Here is a 12,231-nt window from a genome sequence, read left to right as displayed (position 1 = left end):
TGTGCCAATTTCTGTTGTACAGCACAGACCCCCAGTCATACATAAATATACGCAGTCTCTTCTGTTATCTTCCATCATGTACTATCACAAGAGACTGGATATAGTTCCCTGTGCTGTACAGCGGGACCTCATTGCTTATCCATTCTAAATGTAATAGTTTGCATCTACTAACCCCAAATTCCCCATCCATCACACTCCTTCTCTCTTCCTCCTTGGCAACCACAAGTCTGTTGTGTCTGTGAATCTGCTTCTGTTTTATAGATAGGCTCACGTGTGCCACATTTTAGATTCCACATATAAGTGATGTCATACAATATGTCTTTCTCTGACTTATTTTACTTAGTATGATAATCTCTAGGTCCATCCATGTTGCTGCAAATGGCGGTATTCTTTTTATGGCTGAGTAATAGTTCATTGCATATCTACCACATCTTCTTAAGCAAGTTGTTGATGGACACTTCGAGTTGTTTCCATGTCTTGCCTATTTAAATAATGCAGCTGTGAACTTCGGGGTGCAAGTATCTTTTTGAATTAGTTTTCATCTTTTCCACATATATATGCCCAGGAGTGGGACTGCTGGCTCATAGGGTAGCTCTCTGATTAGTTTTTTCAAGGAATCTGCATACTCTTTTCCACAGGGGGTGTGCCAATTTACATTCCTACCAACAATGTAAGAGGGTTTCCTTTTCTTCACACTCCCTCTGGCATTTATTATTTGTAGACTTTTTGATGATGGCCATTCTGACCAATGTGAGGTGGTAACTCACTGTAGTTTTGGTTTGTGTTTCTCTAATCATTAGTGATGTTGAGCATTGTTTCCTGTGCCTATTGGCCATCTGTGTCTTCTTCCAAGAATTGTCTATTTAGGCCATGTGCCCACTGTTGGATTGGGTTTTTTTTTTTTTAATTGAGTTATGTGAGCTGAAACAGCATAATTTTCTGATTAAGATCAAAGGCGCTTGCTTTTGTATATGTGTTGGGGGCAGGGCTAGAGTACAGACTGATTATCGATAAACGCTTGCTGCAATCGTTGGCTTTAGTCTAATTCCTCTTCTTGCCTTTGCCTTAAATCTTGGAAGCAGCACTGAGGAGTTCCTGTTGTGGCTCAGCGAAAATGAATCTGACTAGTATCTATGAGGATGCAGGTTCAATCCCTGGCCTCTCTCAGTGGGTTAAGGGTCCAGCATTGCTGTGAGCTGTGGTGTAGGTCGCAGACGTGGCTCGGATCTGGCGTTGCTGTGGCTGTGGTGTAGGCCAGCAGCTATAGCTCAGATTTGACCCCTAGCCCGGGAACCTCCATTATGCCGTGGGTGTGGGCCTAAAAATCATGTACTGAGCTCCATTCTTGGAGCCCCTAGCCTTTCCCTCGGCCCAATCAAAACCTCTGAAGCTGCTTGAGAACCTTAGGCCAGGAAAAGGGATGGGGAGGAGGGGTTCTGCTGCATGGTCCTTTTCCCAGCCAGACTGAGGAATGCAGCTTCTAAAGCACCTAGCTTTCTTCTATTGAGCTGCTGGCCTGTGTAGTGAGAATCAGTAAGTGGGGACATGCAGTCCCCTCCAGTGGTCGCTGCCCTGGCCCGCAGGGCAGGAGGCAGAGGGGCTTGGTTGGGCCCTTACCCAGGGCTCTCCAGGCGGCCTGACCCCTGCAGGTCCTTGCTCTGTATGGCTCCTCCTATGTGTTAGCTGGGTCCTTGTCCACACAAATAACAAAGTCACTTAAGGGATCGCCCATCACCATGGTCTGAACAACCCCCTTCCTCAGCATCAGGTACACAGCACTCCGAGCAGGCTGTGGAGACCCCTGGCCTGGGAGATGGGCTTCTGGGCCCTCCCACTCCCCTCCCTGATCACATAGGGCACAGGTTATGTGCCAGATCCAGGACTAACAGCAGAAGAAGAGGAAGACCTCTCAGCCATCACCTGCCGTGCTCCGCGGTCTTCAGGTGTTACTTCATTTAATTCTCTGGCAGTACCTCTCCTGTGAGGTATCATGTTCCTGCTTACAGGGAGAAAGCTGAAGCAGAAGGCAGAGAGGCTGCACTTGCATGCCCCAGCGGCCTCTGGCTGTCGGTTCTGCATTACTTCGTGTCACCCTCAGGGTGGTCACTGGAGGTGCGATGCTTGGTTCTGGTGGAGCTGGTGCCAGGGCGCAGCTTGACTGGCCCAAGTCTCTTTCCTCTTTCTGCTCACTCCCTAAAGTGTGGCCTTTGTACCACAGTAGCAGCATCACCTGGGAGCTTGTCAGAGATACAGTGTCCCACTCCTCTCCCCTGCTGAACCCCAGCTGCATGTTAACTGGCTCTCCAGACACACATTTTGTGGGCACAATAATGTCTGCTCCTATGGACGAGCAGACGGCCTACATACTGAAGATTCAGCACCCGCACAGGTCTAGAGGCCGCATGCATCCAGGGGCTGCGGGAGTAGGGAGGCAACTCAGAGTTGGCTCCTTGAGTCCTTTGTACCTGGATGGCACTCAGAGAGGAGGGCAGAGGCCGGAAGGGCTTCGTTGGGAAGAGTTTCCTGACCTCCCGCGAGGAGTCCAGCTCTGAACCAGGTGAGGAGCAGCCTGTGTCGGCAGCCCTGCGCAAGTGTCTGGGCAGAGCGGCAAGAGGCCTGGCGGGGCCTGCATGCGTGTGGGCAGGTGTCTGGGTCTTGGAGAAGGGGGCGCTGGGAGGAGGGGAGGGGAGCGTAGAGGACGCAGGCGGACACAGGGGTGTGGGCAGGGTGCCAGCGCTGGGCTCCGTGGGGCCCAGCCCAGTTCTGCTGCGTGCGTTCATTCCTCTCCTCCGCCTCCTTCCCAAGGTGTGTCTACAGCCCAGGTTTCTTCTCGCTTTTCGTCAGGCTCAGACCTAGTCGGGAACCTGTCACCACCCCAACTCTCCTGCCCCAAGCAGAAGGGCCCTGCAGGTTCCACATGGGGCACACGGCAGGGCCGCTTAGCGCCTCCGCTGGTGGTACGAGGATTTGCAGGATGAGGGCCCCCACTGAGTGTGCGAGTGAAAAGCAGGGCCTGATTCTTTTGGGCTGGTTCAGGGGGTCAGGACACTTATTCCTCGAGCAGCAGTCAGGCAGCCTGAAGGGCTGTGGGGAGACAGGCAGGGAGAGGGCGGCCAGGAGCCCTAAAGGAGGAAAGGCCGCCCCCTGGATGGCCAGAGAATTCCAGAAGAATGGCTCTGGGAGTGGCTTCCAGCAGACTGCTGCTGTCTTCAGAGGATTCCTAATTACTCTCCACCATGGGTAGTGGCTTGGCCTAGCATCTCATTTGAAGGCCAACTTTGATCTCTTTTTAAATTCCACTCTTCACATTCACTCAAGTCTCAGGTGGCTGTTCTGGTTAAGCCAAGGCCCTCCACCCCCACCCCAGAAAGAGCTGAGAGGTCACAGGCCCTGTGTGCCCTGGAGCCGGGTTCTCTCCACTTGCTCTTCCAGCCCTGGGAGCCCCCGGCATGCCTGTGGGCACCTGACGGTGGGGAGAGAGCAGGAAGGTAGTTCCCATGTTTTTCTGCCTTCAGAGGGAGCACCCCAGGCTCGCAGAGATCCTGGTGAACCTGACGAACCATCTAGAAGACATGGAAAAGAGACCTGAGCAGAACGAGGAGGTGGCTCAGGGGCACACTCCAGTTTGAAGAGAAAAACAGCCCCCAGGAAGGCAGCAGGATGCACCAGGAAGACAGAGGAAGCCCACCGGCCCTGGGAGACACTGAAGGTGGCAGAGGCCCAGAGGGAGCAGGGGAAAAAAGGCAGGTTTGCTCCAAGTCATTTGGAAAGAAGTCAGCGTGTAAATGGCCCACCCAGGCCAGTGTCTCACAGCCGACCCTTCCCCATCCCACCAGCCTGGTCCTGTGTTCGGAGAGATGCACAAAGGCAGTGAGCGTGGTGCCTGCACTGAGGCGGGTGTGGGTGGCACAGAGCCACATAGATCTGAGCTGGGAGGGTCTCCTTGTTGTGCAGGTAGGAAAATGAGGCTTGACAGGGGAGTGACATGGCTGGCGTCCCTGTGTGAGTTGACGATGATTAAATAGCTGTTGCCATTTATGCTGTACCCAGGCATGGAGCTCCACCCTTCTTCAGTCCTTCTGTCCATTCACCCGTCCTCAGGTCCTGTTCTGCACCTGCTGACCATCTCCTGAATCCCCCTCTTCCCTCCATCCCTGCCACCACCATGCTGCCCCCACCCGGGTCACTCCACCTATCTTGCTGCTTCCAGCCCTGCCTCCTCCACCCCAGGCCTGACCTTGCTCCTACACAAGCTGCCTTGCTTTGACCCTTTTTTACTCCCAGCATCAAGGTCAGCCTCCCTGACCTTCCTCACAGAACCCTTCCTGGTCTGACCCCGGCCTGCCACCCATCTCACCCCAGCCGAGCTGGACCACGCTCTGTTCCCCAGGCCAGACACACCCTCGCTGCCCACCTGTATTCTCTACCCGCCTGACTCTTCACGTCTGGGCTCACATGCCCATTTCTCCAGGATGCCTACCTTGAATCCCTCAAGACTAGGAGAGCCTCGCTTCAGGGGTCCCAAAGCTCTCCCTTGCTATGCTCTTCTGTCTCTTGTCGCCCAGAGTTGTGATGGCCTCTTGGCTGGTCTGCATCCTCACCAGATGCGAAGCTCCAGGAGGGCAGGAGTCGTAATCGTCTTGCAGGTTCAGTGTTGTCTCCCAGGGCCTAGAATGGGGTCTTGCACACAGTAGGTTTTCAGTCTGTCTTCAGTAAATGTGCCAGGCGCTCCTCTGGCGCTTTGCATACCCTCCTTAGCTGATTTAAGCCTCAAGGAGATCTCAGTCTCTCAGGTATAACAGGTGACCACACCAGAAAGTTAAAGTAGAACGGGCTGGAGGCCCCGCCTCTGGGAAGGGACAGCCCTGAGTTTGCAGCCCAGGCCTGATTCCACAGCCGCTGCTTGGAATCCCTGTGCTAGTTGACTGTGGGCTCGGCTGGACCCTGGCAAGTTGAGAGACGGATGGGGTGGGACCTAGTCCCAGCCAGCGAGGCCCAGGCAATGCCTGAGCTTCCAGGCCACTTTGGAGGAGTTATGTTCTGAACCAGACTGTTCAGATACCCCACTAGGAGTGTCGCTTTTTGAGTCAGCCTAGCGCACCTGTTATCTGAGCTGGCCTGTCAGGAGGACAGACTATGTTGTGGATTTTCTTCTTCTCTCCTTTAAAAGGGAGAAAGCAGCGAAGACGACGAGGTGGAGTGCCAGACTAGGAGGGTTCAGGGCACAGTGTGCAGGCAGCTGTGTCAGGATGCTGGCAGCCGGGGCCAAGCTGGATGTCTGGAGGTCAGGTTTAAGGGTACACTATAAAGAGGACCTCTAATGCTGCCGCCCCCTGCATTGGGCCCTGGGCAGCCCTTGGGTGAGGAGAGGCTTAAACAGTAGAACGATATTTCTGCATCTCAGGGCACCATGGAGCTGCAAGAGGCGGCAGCACTGAAGGGGTGGCTGCCCCTGGGGCTGCGGAGGTGGCTGGCCTGGCCAGCAGTCCAAGGCCTCTTTCCTGTGCTGAGTGCAGGGGTTGTGCCATCCACCAAAGGGCAAGGCTCTGAGGGGCCTGAGAGCATGAATTAGACCCTGGGCCAGCCACTGGTGGAACGGTCAGAATGAGCCCAGGATAGGAGTGGTTTCCCTTCCTGTCCTGGACTCTGCCAGGCTGTCCCCACATACAGACTGTAGCTCAGAAACACCCACCACAGCCCCAGGCAGGGCAGGGCTCTCAGGGTGTGAGGGGTGCATGGAGGGCACACCAGCTCCATTTCTGACTTCACTACAGGGCCAGGGATGAGGACGGGACTCTGACACTGGTGCCACGTCACTGTCCCCTGCAGAGAGGCTGGTAAGGGGTGGAGCTTTGGGCCAAACCGATAGATTCTGTCTCCAAAGCACACACCCCTTCTGGAAACCATCCTGCGGGGACCCCCACGGAGCCTCCTTTTGTCCTTAACTTGAACTTCCAAATGACAACAGTTTCCTTGCCCACTTGCCCTCACAGGAGGACTTAGAATGCATGAATAATGTAGGTCCCACAGGGCGAGCCCTTTGTTTTAGAGGTGACGTCCACATGAAGACACTGTGGCCACGCAGAGAAGCATGGACTCTGGAGGGCTTCTATGTTTTGAGAGATCTGGGGAGTGGCTGCCTCTGTGGCCTCCCTTTCTTACCTTGTGCTCCTGTGGCTGGCAGGAGGCCTGTCTCAGGAGGGTCAGAAAGACCTTCTGCTGAGAGCCAATGTGGGCTGTCCCCAGCCTCGTGACTGGTTGTCCCATCCAAAGGGGACCCTGCGGGACGGCGGTCTCTGTGCAAATTCTCTTTGCGGCCTCAGTGCCCTCGCATTCTAGGGCACCAGGATTCGCTTTCCTAGGCTGATGGGGTCCTGGGATCATGTGTAGAGAGCATGCTTGGGTGGTTGAACTCTCCAGATGATGGCGCGCTAAGAACAGGCAGCAAGGATTGACCTAAGTATTCTAGGGAAAGAACTGGATGTACTATGTCCCTTAAAAAAAAAAAAAAAAAAAAAAAAAAAAAAAAAAAAAAGATTTTCTTTAGTCAAAATCTGGAAGCAAAAGCAGAGGCTTGCTGGGGCGGCAGGGCCCACGGGCAGCTTGGTGGTGCCTGGGCTGGCCATGTGAGCGGTTATGTCCTAGCTGGGTAACGCTGTGCAAGCTGCTTCCCCTCTCGGTGTTGCTGGGTGATCTCCACAGGATTGGGGTGCCAGGGCCATGACTGGAACCAGGCTTCCTTACCCCAGCCTGCTCTGTGGTTGGACTGGCCTGATGTAATTCAGACCCCCCATCCCCAGTCTTGGTGTGTGGACCCCCCCCCATCCTGTCTCACCACTCCACCAGCCAGACCTCCTGTGACAACCAGAGCACTGAGAAGCCCTTCTCAGAGTTCTTCCTCCCTCCGGCTCTGAACTTGAGAAGTGCACATTGAGCAGGCGGGCAGGAACATCCCCGTCTCCCCAGAATTCCTTTCCGCCAGTCATTTCAGCATAAACCCGTGGAACCCCAGTGGAAACGGGGGTCATAGCAGGAGAAGAGAAAGTGAGGGCCTCTGAAGCAATGAGAAGTGCGATGAGAGCGCACATTGAGAGGCCAACCCATAGGCTCCACCTATGCACGGGCCCCCCTGTGGGGAGCACAGTGCTAAGCAGAGAGGGCACTTCCTCCTGCCCCTGCAACCTCACCCCCAGGCTTAGCCTTGTAGGAGGGCTGTGTGACCACCAGCCCATGACTTAACTTCTCTGAGCCTTCATGTTCTTATCTGTGAAACAGAAAGAGTACCGACCATAGATATTGTCATGAGGAACTGAGTGCAGGTAAAGCTGAGTAAGAGCTGCAGCGAGTGGCGGCAGCTCTTCTCCCCCGACCCCCTCATTATTGCAGGCACAGTGTTTGGTCCACACTATGCTCTGAACAGCTGTTTACTGAAGACGTAGGGATATGGGGGTCCTCCCTTCTGAGAAGGAGTTGATGAGTTCAGAAGCCTCCGGTGCTGGGGAAACTGGAGGAGAGGCCCTAGGGGTCATCTTGGTGGGGGAGAGGTGGGTACAGAGCTACCTGCATGGGGCTGAGGCCAGATGTCTGGGACCTGCACAGAGGGAGCTGGCTTCAGCACGTGTGTGTGTAGTGTGCCTTGTGGCTGAGGGCAAAATTGGAAGGGTCTTGCTTCAGAGGCCCTCACTTTCTCTTCTCCTGCTCTGACCCCTGTTTCCACCGGGGTTCCACTGTAATGACTGTGGAAGGGAGTTCTGGGGAGATGGGAATGTTCCTGCCCCGCCTGCTCCAGCTCGGGTGCTCAGACAGCACTCCAGGGGGAGAGGGGAGATGGGCAGCTTTCTGCAGCATCCAGTGATTCCACCAGGAAAGGAGGGAGGGAGGCAAGAAGCTAAGAACAGTCTACCCCCAGTTCCTGAGACCTGCATCTATGAGCGCCCACAAAGAACATAAGAGGACTCGGCAGAAGCCAATACATACACCGATTGCCCCCGACCCCTGACACAGGGTGTGCGCTGCTGCAGGGCTTATGACTGAGAAGCACCCAGGAGCCCAATACTCGACAACAGTGGGGCTTTGCTGGCGCATGGAAATGGGTTTTGAAACAATCGACAAAAACCCAGGTTGTAGCCACATGCTGGTGCTGCACGCAGAGAGAGATTGATAGTGGTGTCTGGTGATGGCTACACTCCTTGAACTTCACCCCCAAAGTTTCATGCACAGTGACCCCTAGTCCTGGCGTGGAACCCCAGGCTTGGGAAAGGGAAAGGATCCTAGACCTGATTAATCCACTTGACAGACACAGGAACTGAGGTCCCAGGAGGGAAGTAACTTGCCCAAGGTCATCCTGCTTGGGGGTCAGAGCCAAGTGAACCAGATTCAGTGCCCCAGCTTGCCACAGACCAGGCCAGGGAAGCATGCATTTGCCACCGAGAAGTCACACCGCTGCTCACGGAACGTGATCCGTGTCCTCGGCTTCCGTATCTCCTCTGATGGGATTGAGCGTTTCACCTTCAATGCCTCATTAAGATTCAACCACCTTGTTTCTGTAATGAGAAGCCTGAAGCACAGAGAGCTCTAGCGCCTCGTCCAGGGTAGTAAGCGGAGGTCCAGGATTTGAACACAGACTGTCTGCCCCAGAACCTGCGTTCTTAGCCTGATTGTACATTGGAACCGTTTTTAAGTCAGTGGACAAGTCATAGATACCTGCATCCCCCTCCCCTCAACCTGACTGCTAATCCCTGGGGATGGAAGCTGGCAGAACCGGGCCCACCCTTCTGGCACCAAAAGCTCTCTGCTTCCAGAAAGCATCTCCCCAACAGTGCCACCCAGGACCGTGACAAAGTGAGAAGGCGCAGCGAAGAATTCGCATAAACTTGGCAAGTGGCCATGCCACTTATTTCCCGGCCATTCGCAGCATTAAAATGGTATCCGTGCTTACTCGTGTGGTTTTCATTCCTTTAGAAAATTATTAGAGTCATTAGAAAGTCTTTCTGAGTATGACCCTCAGGCCAGCAGCATGAGCATTACCTGGGAGCTTGTCAGAAGTGCAGCATCTGAGTGGGAACCTGCACTTTAACAAGTCCCAGGTGTGGTCTGCTGCCAGGGACAGGATTCCAAGGGGCAGAGCCTGTCTGGCCGATCGCCGTCCCCCCACGGTGCCTTGTGATCCTCATTGTTTGCATCCATGTGCTGACCACTCACTTTACTGTTGACCACGACCCATGCCATAAGTGTGTAGGATGGGGATGGGGACGGGGACAGGGGCAGGCAAAGGTGGAGGTCAGCCGGATGAAGTGGGAGGGCTCACAGACTGCTCTGGGCTTGAGAAGTAACGCACTTTCCTGTAGCTTGGTTGCCTCTGTGCAGGGTCCACCGCACCCAGGTAGTGGGCACTGGGCTGGCTGGAGCTGGATTCTGGACACAAGGTGAAATTCCCCCCGTGCCCCTCCCCATCGCCCTTCCTGCACATGCCTGTGTTCAGCTCACTGTCCCAGAAAAGCACCCCAGCGTGTGTCCTGGGCACTTCTCTCCCATGTCCCCTAGTGCCGCGGGGCTGTTGGGAGCAATGAGCCAGTTCTGAAGGTGACTCTCAGCCTCTCTCTTCCCCCTGATCAAAGTCCTTCCCTTCAGCCCAGCGTCAGGGAAGGGGCAGATTGTGGAGCTGAGCTGGGCCCCTGCACGGGGGTCATGAGCAACCCGGCCTGCTGGCTGTGGGCCCTGCAGTCTCCTGCTTGGGTCCCAGGGTTCCCCCCAGATTTGAGCTGTTCCTTAGCAGCAACACACAAGCCCCTGTACTTGGAGGCCAGGGGCTCTTCCAGGACCAGCTCTGGGAAGGACACTGTTGGGTCAGGTTACCATCTGGGGCTCTTCGTGGCTCACCTTTCTCACCCCTGCATCCCATCCCAGGTGTGGAGTCCTGGGCTCGCAGAGCCAGCTTTTCTCCTTTGCCTCCTCTGTCCTCCCCCACTCAGGGAGACCTGGCTCCTCCCTCCTGTGAAGGCCTCCTGGCCCCAGCTCACAGGGCCCAGGGCCCTCTCCCCTGTCTACCTCTCTGAACTATTGTTCCACCACTTTCATTCGGCTTCCTCCTCTTTTAAATTTCTGCCATCCGATTTTACAGACTCTTATTCCTTTGTTCATTCATTCCTTCTTTAATCCATTCCTCTGAAACGTAGTGGTTCCCATGGGCCTTCTGTGACTCAAATGCCCATGCCAGGCTCTCAAGACATAAAAATGAACAAGACATTCCAGTCATCAATCCAGGGCTTCCTGCCTCCATGCACGCCCTCACTACTCTTTCATTCAAATTGGATTGATGAATTGCTTTTCCCAGGGGCCCTCATAAACAGTTTCTCTTTCTCAAGCCCTTCTTTGCACCCCAGCCCCTCTCTCTCACCCCCCTCAACCTTTCAAGATTGAGCATTCATCAAAAAGGAGTTTTTTCAATATTCCTAATTCCTGCCTCAGAACCACTGCACCTTCTTTCTTCTGTCCCTTCCCTAGTCTCAGATGCATCCAAGATGTCCCTCTTGGCATATGCTTCTGCCTGGCTCTTCTGACCTTAGGCAAATGTCTTATGTCTTTCTTTCACACTCATCTGTAAATTGGAGCTAAGAGTACCTACCCCATGGGTTTGTTACAAATATTGAGTTAATACATTTAAGGACTTAACACAGGGCCTGACCCATAGTAAGTGCTCACTAAACACTAGCCACTATCATGATTATCATTCCTCAAAGGCCACCCTCCCATTCACCCTGGGTTTTTCCTGTTCATTCGGGCACACGGGCCCCTTTCCCTCAGCGTGTACACACACTTGGTTCCCTCTCTGTAAATACACTTCCCTCTGCCCTCCCTTTGCTGCAGGTGCTGCTGCCTGCCCTGCCTGTACCCCCTGTGCTTGCGCCCCCCAGGCCAAGTGTCCAGCCTCTTAGTCTCTATCACTCACCCTTCAAAGGTCCCCGAGAGCTCCCGTAGCATTTCCAGGTCTTCCTCCTCCATGGCTTTCAGCACCGTCGGGTTGCAGGCAGGCAGTGAGGAGCTGTTGAGCCTGGGTCGGGAGCCAGGAGACACATCATCTAGGGCACAGGGAGAGATGGACCCCACAGACTCCCAGGGGGCCGAGGGCAGGTTCCGTGGGGGTGGCGGAGGGCAGGAACGAGTGGTCCCAGGGGCTCTGTCTCTGCTCCCTATGCCTGGAGCAGGGCGCCTTCTGGTGGCGAGATGTATGGAGGGGGAACCAAGTGGGTGGCTCAGGTGGGACTTGAAGGACCCTGAGGCTAAGGTGAGGATGTCATCATGGTCATTGAAATTACTGAGGGTACCCCTAGGGATGGGGCGGAGAAGGGGGCATGGATGGTGGGCAGAGCTGGTAACAAGCAAGGGGGTGAGGAGGCAGCTAGACTGATGGGTGGTGGGAGGGCAGCTCCGTAGCAGGAGGCAGTGTGCGTTCCTGGGGGAGGGTTGGGAGCCTGGCTGGGGTGTCATTCTGTCCCCATCCATGTCTGTTCAAATGGGAAGTTGATATCAGTAAGAGGGTTTGGGGGGTGTGTGTCAACATCAGGGGAGAGGCCCACTGGATTGGATGGGGATGAGGGGTGGGGGAGGGAGGCTGGGGGCATTTTTGGGTGCCTGGGGGACCAGGGGTTGGAGTGGGCACAGTGGGTCTGTAGGTCCATCTCACAGCAGATAGACAGCCCCATGGCCTAGTTGGTACCAGCCGCTTAGGCCGTCCTTGGTGGGGACAGGTGGCTGGCCTACCCCAAGGTCCTACATCTTTCCTTGCTCTTCTTCTTCCATTCCGTAAATGTCAGAACTCTCCAGAATTCTGTCCTGCCCACTTTGCACTGTGCTCGTGATGTGTTGCCAGCCCCTTGCTGGACTTCTCCACACTGCTACTCTCTCTGGCGTCTACTGAAGCCTGGACTGGTCACTCCGATCTTCCTCCTAGTCTTGCAGTGATGTTAGCACCTCCACCATCCCCGTAGTACCCTAGGCCTGAAGCCCATCAGAGCTCCATCTGCCTGGCTGAACCCTCCAATGCCTTTTCCCCATCATCTCTGCCCAAGTCTCTCCCCCGGTTCCTCCACCCTCCAGGGCTGCCCAGTTCCGCATGTCCATCCACACTCCAGAACTATTTGTCAGACTGAGGGATGCTGAATCCCCCAGCCTCGCCTACCTAGTCACAGCTCTGGGGCAGCAGGCACGGGAGGAAGCCAAGACATCAGGCAG

At 55.0% G+C, this 12,231-nt stretch overlaps 1 protein-coding gene and 1 long non-coding RNA gene across 3 annotated transcripts in view; one reads left to right on the top strand and one right to left on the bottom strand.

Moving 5' to 3' along the window:
• Window positions 1–12,231, top strand: part of XXYLT1 (xyloside xylosyltransferase 1) — a 203,091-nt gene that overhangs the window by 178,962 nt on the left and 11,898 nt on the right. The gene's annotated exons all lie outside the window — the stretch shown is intronic.
• The window catches only part of LOC110256395, an 87,725-nt gene continuing 77,730 nt past the window's right edge, over window positions 2,237–12,231 (bottom strand). The window contains exons 4-5 of one of the 2 annotated variants that reach the window (XR_002337839.1): window positions 4,481–11,050; window positions 2,237–3,563 (exon numbers count right to left, since the gene is read on the bottom strand). This is a non-coding gene — a long non-coding RNA (uncharacterized LOC110256395). The other variant, XR_002337840.1, reaches the window with a different exon arrangement.

The sequence above is a fragment of the Sus scrofa genome, chromosome 13 (genome assembly GCF_000003025.6).
Source record: "Sus scrofa isolate TJ Tabasco breed Duroc chromosome 13, Sscrofa11.1, whole genome shotgun sequence".
NCBI lineage: Eukaryota > Metazoa > Chordata > Mammalia > Artiodactyla > Suidae > Sus > Sus scrofa.
Note: the sequence above shows the minus strand (reverse complement) of the source record. Positions and strands in the feature narration are given on the sequence as shown.